Here is an 8,477-nt window from a genome sequence, read left to right as displayed (position 1 = left end):
TATAAAGCGAAGCACCAAAAAGGCAAAAAAGTGTAGAATCTGTTGACGGGCTCGCTCATGAAACTGCGCATACGCTTTACCGTCGACGTGTTCTCACTGTAGGCATTTAAAAAAAATATAATTAACACAGTATGAAAATTATATATTTAATATATTGTAATCATCATCATTATTGGCACCGTCGGTCTCAGAGACTATAATGGCAAAGAACATTGTGTTAACTCACTATATAAGATAATTTTAGGTATTCTGGTATCCTCCATTTGGCATACATGGCCAAGCCACCTGAGCGTTGTTTAATTATTGTGAAGACTAGTCTGTTGTCTTATGTAAAAAAAGCAAAATTTTTGGTAGATTTGAAAAATCACGTTGGATGATGTTAGGTCACATAGTTAGATTAGATGAAAATACACCAGCATTTACTGCTATGTCATTTGCTTTAAGTAATTCTAAAACATATAAAGGGCGTGTTGGTAGACCGCAAAGTAACTTAATGAATCAATTGCAGGTAGATGTAAGAAAACGACATCTTTGTCTGAATAGTTATGAAGATCTTATGTATCTTAAAGAAATTGCTAATGATAAAGATTCATGGGCGAAATTGTTTCAAACATGTATGAATTGATATCGCAGCGTGTAGTAACTAGTCGCAAGACTTTACCAGAAAATTTATATTGTTATACTGTGTATGTTTTTTGAAATAAAGTTTGAATATATATATATAACTTATATATATATATATATTATGTGTGTGTGTTTAAAAATTAGGGGTTCATAAAAACATATATCAAGTTTGGTATCAAATTAAAGCTTATAAAATGGACATTGACCCAAATATTCTAAAAAATGTATGGTGAGGTCTCTATTACGTAACATGTAGGCCTATGTAAAAATTATATTATTCAAATGCAACAATTGTTTGTTTATAGAGGGTTTTTTTTCCAAATTAGGCTTCAAGTCTCTTTAAGTTTCAATTGGTAGGGAGTATTTTCAGAACACCTCTGATAAGAGAGCCGACGACAGAATTCTGCACTCTGCACATTTTGTAAGATGTTGGAGCCTTTTCCCACACGCAAATGTTTTTAACGTATGAGATTTTGGTAAAATCTCATGAATTTTTCATAATGGTCCTAAGAGAACATATTTTACGCATGTGCTCTTTTTAGGTCTGTGCTAGCATCATGATCAGCTGTGATGATTCGTGTTTTATTTTAGAAAATAAAAATACGGTCCAGTAAGCACAATAGTCTTTGATATGAGAGTTTTTTCAATAATTATGCAAGTATTATTATAATCACGTAACATTAAAGGCTTCATAAGTCCTTACCGGTGCACCAACATCCAGTTTGTTTTATTTTATCGTGAACTCATCAAAGGAAACAAAACGACGTTGGTTTATTTATTTTGTTCAACTCGTTTATTTTGTTTACTACGTGGCGGCGCTAGCGTCTGAAATCTGGGTAAGGGTGGCGTCAAGTGAGAAGTAATAAATTATCTGTTAGGGGTGGGGGACAATTCTCACTGTATGGGCATAATTTGCAAAGTCCTAGTTTCGCAGCATCGAGCGAAGTTTCTTATCTTACATAGTGGTGTTTTGATAACTTTAGTTGAATATATATTTAGTATTGTATATGCGTATCACTTCAATGTTTCAATCACCTGTTTTATTTTTGAATTGATTCGAACAATCACTCGCCTATGCTCTGGGGGGAGGGGAGCAAGTGTTCTCAGATATGGACTATAAACCGTAGAGGCCCATTGTACACAATGGACTCATGTGCACTATAACGAACCCAAGTACATCTTTCGAATCGGTAGGGGATTACCCAGGGTACGGATCCATCTTATAACCTGTGCCCTTATGGCACATAAAAAAAAGTATTAGATTTTCAGTCCCTCCCGCGTCAAAAGTTTGAGAAATTAATGAGGAATTTTTTTTTTAAATAATGCAATTTCGAGACTAGAAATACATTTCTTTAAGAGACTATAAAATTAAACCAGTTTTTAAAGTATTCTTGCTAAATAAAAACAGACCCTCGTTCATCAATAAAAAAAAGCAATATTCATTTTTTTTCGATTACAAAATTATATATACTGTATTTAAAAAAAACGCCTGCCATCATCACTTTTTTTTTATTTTTTAAAAGAGTCATAATTTAATATTTGTTTTTCGTTATGCCCTTATTCAGTACGAAAACACACCGACAGGTAGTCTGTACTAAAATTGAAGAATCATAAGTAGGCCATACAACGGCTGATATAATTACTTACTTACTTTATCAGCCATTGTCAATCCACTGCTGGATGAAGGCCTCAGTATGACTTTTCCAAAGTTTCCTGTCTTGTGCATTGATTGACCAATTACAGGTTTTCCAATATTGGTCTATCTCGTCTCTCCATCTTTTCCCTAGTCTTCCTCTTTTTCTTTTTCCTAGGTAAGATGTCCACTCGGTGATTAAAGTAGGCCTACTCCATCTGTTATCGTTACGTCGTGAGATGTGTCCTGCCCAGTTCCATTTCCTTTTCTTAATCGCTGTGACCAAATCGTTGACTCTTGTCTGTTCTCTAATCCAGTTCAGTGTTTTTCTGTCTCTAAGTGTGATGTTCAACATACTTCTTTCCATCTTGTGTTGTGTCACTGCGAGTTTGAGTTGAAGGTTCTTTATGATAGCCCAAGTTTCACTGCCATATATGATGGCTGGGATAAGGCACTGGTTGAATACTTTTATTTTTAGACATAATGGTAGTTTGCCTTTCATTATATTCTTATGTCTGACAAAGGCTCCCCATCCTGCTCTTATTCTTCTTTTGATTTCTTTTCTTGGTCTTTATCTCTCAGGGAGAACCTTTGTCCTAGGCAGATGCATTCGTCTTCCTTTTGAACTTCAGAATCATTTATTTTAGGACTTGCTGTATAGTATCTGCATTTGAGATAAATTTTGTTTTACTCATGTTTATCTTTAGGCCTGCTTTCTTGCTTTCCCTTTCAAGATATTCCAGCATCTTTTTAGGTGGTCTCTTGAGTGACTTATAACAATATCATCAGCAAAACGAAGATGGGTGAGATTTTCTCCGTTTTTGATAACTCCTATTTGGTCCCACTTGATTGACTTGAATATTGCTTCAAGGGTTGCTGTGAATAACGTCGGTTAGATGGTATCTCCCTGCTAGACTCCCTTTGTTTATTGGGATATCATTTCTCTTTTTGTGTAGTGTGAATGTGTTGTAGCAATCCGTATATATGTATTTGATAATGTTAATGTATTTGTTGTCTATTCCTTGTTTTTGTAGGGCTTCTATGACTATCTTTGTCTTACCCGAGTCAAATGCCTTTTGGTAGTCTACAAAAGCCATCCATAATTCTAGATGAATTCTTGACATTTCTCTCGAAACTGGTTTATTGTATGGATGTGGTCTGTTGTGGAGAAGTCCTGCCTAAATCCAGACTGTTCTCTAGGTTGATTTTTATCTAGTATGGTTTCTAGCCTGTCGGTAAGAATTCTGCTGTACTATCAGTTTGTACAGGTTTGATAGTAGACAGATCTTCTATCTTTTGTCAGGTCTTCCTTATCTCCTTTTTTGTGAATCAGGATCATGTTTGGCTCTTTCCACTTGGCAGGGTTTTTTTTCTTGAACAAGACAGTGAATAACTTCGCTAGTTCCTTATCTATAATTTCCCCTTCTTCTTTGATCTGCTCTGCGAGTAAGCCATCTGTGCCCGGTAATTTTCCAGATTTCATGTTATTGATAGCATGCCTGACTTCCCAGCTTAACATTGAAGGTATTGAAGCTTTATTATAGTTGTGTGGTTGCTGTGGTTGCAATGGTGCTTCGTTGCTGTTGTATCGGTCTTAATTCTTTGACTCTTTTTATAGGATTTGATCTTGGTCATGGATTGTTTCTCCTCTGTTCTTTAGACCGTTAATCTTTTGCTTACCTTTCTCTAGCCGTTTATATGTTTTCTTTAGACCTCTGTTATTCTCAAATTTCTGTGTGTTGTAGTTTCTAATATCATCTCTTAGTTTCTTTCTAATTGTCTGACACAGACTTACGAAAGCGCATGTCCAAAATATGATCTATAATGATGATTTTGAATTATGAGATCTTACCAATCTATCCTACTATAACAAAAATGCGTCCCACACGGATTTGTTTTAGTAAAATGTCAGCTAGTTTCGCCAATATACGGGGAATTACATACGGCACATACAATAATAGACAACACGGGAGGAGAAAAAGTCTGGAACAGAATCTTTATGTTAAGATTTGAAGACCATGATGTTGCATTGATGGCTGATCCAAAAAACGGTAATTTGTAGTAATACACTGTTTCGATCACAACCAAAGGAGAAAAGAAGGGGGAAGTCAGGGAAAGAAAATCAAGAGATCTGTTAAGATAACTTTTAATCGATTTGTCTGTAAGCTTCATAGGGTATATGTTTGTCCTTAAAATCGCTATTAACTTAGTAATATCATTTTGAAAACCGGATCACGTCCACTTTAATAGGCTCTATCAATTAGGCTGCTGATTAATTCCGTTTGTAGGCAGCCAAGGTCAAATATACAAGTTAGTGAGACCCCCAGAGAAATTTTTCTTGCCATTTCAGAGAACTTGAACCACCATTATCCAAGAGTGTATCGCGGAAAGGTAGCTTGTACTGTTCTTCTTCCATAGTAAACTTGATGTTTTGGTGCTGCCTGTTGACGAAATTCTAAAATAAAATAGCATGATGTTCAGATGGAAATATCTAACGGCGATAAAACAATGGCCGCGCCGTGGCGTTGTCCAACCACTTTCGTTCGTAGAGTCCCTAAACAATTTGGCTAGAACCCTATCAATTTAGTCATAAACATTTTTGTTCAAAAGTAACTGGGTTGTAGCAAAAAGTTACAATTACAAAAATTTGGAAATCCTTTTGTGTGTTGGGGTGGCAAGAGGTTGGCCTATGTGAGGGGGTGGGGGAATTGAAATTTTGTATTTTTCATAATTAAGTAGTCATTTATATGACCTCATTGTGGCATTATTGGATTTCTCTTTATTTTTAATATATAAACTGTGTGAAAACTTTTTTTTCTCAAGAAATTCGCTGTGGGATGCTGTTTTATCACTAGATAATGACGAAGATACATAAAATGAATAAAAACATAAATAGTTTCATTTATACAAAAACAAACACAAATCAACGTTTGTCGGCAAATATATATATAAAAAAACATGAAATAAAAAAAAAGTCACTGTAACATGGGTTTTTTTTTCAAACAATTAGTTGTTTACACTCCATATAAGTAAATTGTAAATAATTGTAAAATAATGATTGTCTTTCATAAAATAAAACTGCTTGACTGCAAACACAATAATTATTCCAAATCACTAGCATTATCGGAGTCAACGCCAGAATCTGCAGTCATAGAATTGTCATCTTGGTCCTGTGCAGGCCCCCCAATCCCTATCCCCCAAATCGAGCATCATCGGTCTCGTCCATGGAATCATTGTTAGCCTGGGTGCAGTAGGAAATTAGCGGGAAAAAAGTAAAGGAAAATTTATTTTTGATTTTTCTGAATCAGTATATCATATAGTGTCTCAGAAAAAAAATCCCCATTCTTAGAGCTTGGGCAATTTTTAATGAGTACCAGTTGAAGCCTTAAAATCACATTATATAGCCTATACTTATACAATGAATTTAGTGTTTTTCTTGTATTCTTTTTTTCTTTTTTTTAGTAGTAGGCCTAGTAGTAGAAGTGAAATTTATATAGCGCATAATACTGAGGTCTCTATGCGTTTTTTGAATGTGTTTTAAATTATTTAATATAATAATAATAAATTTATTCTTATATAGCGCAAAATGCAAGAAACCTCTAAGCGCTTTACGATAAAAGGAAAAACCGGATCAAAAAAAAAGAAAAATTATTACAACAGTGAGGGAAATCAGGTTAATATTATGAATGAATAATTATTTATTTAGTTTTATTTATTTAATTTATTAATTTATTTATTTTATTTCATTTTTATTTATTTATTTATTTATTTATTCATTTATTTCATTTTTTCTTTCAATTACCTTCTCATTCCATTTGGTTACCCTCCAATTTATTATTGATTTCTTATACATTCAACCATTTCACAGTTTAAATTTTTTTTATGTGTTTGGCTTGTCATGTCTATCCTTTCCTCACAGCCCTTGCCTGTATTTCCCAATCCCCAGTAATGGTTACGTGTTTTATCCAATCATGTTTTCATTTATTCCAACATATTTGAATTTTGGATTTAAATTAAATTGAAACGTTGGAGTTTTAGTCGACGGAGGCTGAGTTTTTTTTTTTTTCTTCTTCTTCTTCTTCTTCTTCTTCTTCTTCTTCTTCTTTTTGTTGTAAAAAAAATTGCCCAAGCCCCAGGCATGGGGATTTTTTTTCTGAGACACTATAGGGTATGCTGATTCAGAAAAACCAAAAATTAATTTTCCTTTACTTTTTTCCCGCTAAAGTTCATTTCAGCAGTTTTACAACCAGACTATGTCGGCTTTATAATATAATGTTGGAAACGAATTACACTAATCGTCCAACTCAAAGTTTTCCTCTCTTTTCGTATCAGCAATGATCTGGTACATAACTTAGTTGGCATTTTATCGCCTGCTGTGAGGCCGTGCTCTTGCCAAATTTTGTAATACAACTGGTAAACACGACATTCCACGTAGAAATCACATCTAGTTTTATAGGGAAAAAAACTGTAAAGGGCGATTGCATTACAGATGAATTTTAAAAGATTACAGTTAAAGCAAAAAGTATAGAGGGCGACATTTATGTCAGTTAGGTGAACTTGATATAACATAAATACGCATACCTGACCACCCCTCGAGAAACAGAGTTCATTCGTGTATTCAAATAAGCTGCAGTGCTTATGCGTGGACGAATGCTACGGCTTTTTAAATCTCTTAAATACTGTAGGCCTTTGTATTCAATCAAGACAGTGTAAAAATGAAAGGATTATAATGGTAATAATATCCCTATGACTAGGCTAAGACCATGCTGTACATAAACTGTGCCAGTTTCTGGATAAACCGGCAAAGGTTTATGGATAAAACGGCAAAAAAAAAAAGCTATTATCTGTGGTCTGCCACCCAGAAGCCAGTTTTACGCATCACTGCCTCCTTAGCAAGACATAGGAGCTGTATGAGGCGCCAAATGTACTTTCATTATTTAACAAAATTATATACATATAATTCATTATTTAATATATAATTCAACATTTTTTCGTTATATGCATATAATTAGTTTTGCTTCCAACAAATATATATAAGTAATTGGTGAAGCGATTTTCGTCATTTATAAATAATATTAAAACATAATAACATTAAAACGATTATTTATAAATATTGACTATGAGTAAAATCATTATTTATATGTAGTGCCTTTCGGAACTTCAATTATTTATAAATAATGTTTTGTTACTTTAAATTATTTATAAACAAAGAAAATCGTTCCATTAATTATTTATATATAATTGTTGGAGGCAAAACTTATTATATGTATATAATGAACAAATAATGAATTATAAATTAAATAATGAATTATATGTATATAAGTACATTTGACGCCTTGAGGCGCTAAATGTACTTATGTAGGCCTACATAGCCTATATGTATATAATTTAGTTAAATAATGAAAGTTATGTACTTAAAGCAAATATACTTATATGCATTTAATTTTGTTAAGGCACCAAATATACATATATATGAATATAATTTAGTTAAATAATGAAAGTACATTTGGCGACTTCAGGCGCACAAGTGTACTTATATATTATATATATTATTTATATATTATACTTATAATTTTTTAAGGCGCCAATTGTATTTATATTATATATATATAATTATATATATATATATATAAGTGTATTTATATATTATATATATTATTTATATATTATACTTATAATTTTTTAAGGCGCCAATTGTATTTATATTATATATATAATTATATATATATATATATATATATATATAACTGTTTTAGATGTATGGCTGTTGTGTTTGAAATAACAAATAAATGAATGAATGAAAATGAGTAAATAAATGAAAGTACATTTGCGACCTTAAGGCGCCAAATGTACTATCACATTATACACACAATGTTTGTGAAACAATTATATATATACATATATATATACATATACATATATGTATATATATATATATATATACATATATATATATATATAGTCATATGTGTGTTGCACGTATGTTCCACGTATTATAAAGAAAAGTGCGTGTGCCGGAGACAAACAGTAAAGAAAATGTTTTATTTAAACTATAAAAATTTATGAAACTATAGAGCGTATGTAATGAGTATCATTCTCAAATGTACAGATAAATAGCAAGGATTATAATATAAACATGTATTATAGTGATATGTATCAAGATCAATATCAGGCTAAAAGTAGAAAATAACAATTACGCACTTTTCTTATATATATATAT

The sequence above is a fragment of the Anneissia japonica genome, unplaced genomic scaffold (assembly GCF_011630105.1).
Source record: "Anneissia japonica isolate Jap-2015-1 unplaced genomic scaffold, ASM1163010v1 scaffold287715_len1027211_cov185, whole genome shotgun sequence".
Taxonomy (NCBI): Eukaryota; Metazoa; Echinodermata; class Crinoidea; order Comatulida; family Comatulidae; genus Anneissia; species Anneissia japonica.
Note: the sequence above shows the minus strand (reverse complement) of the source record.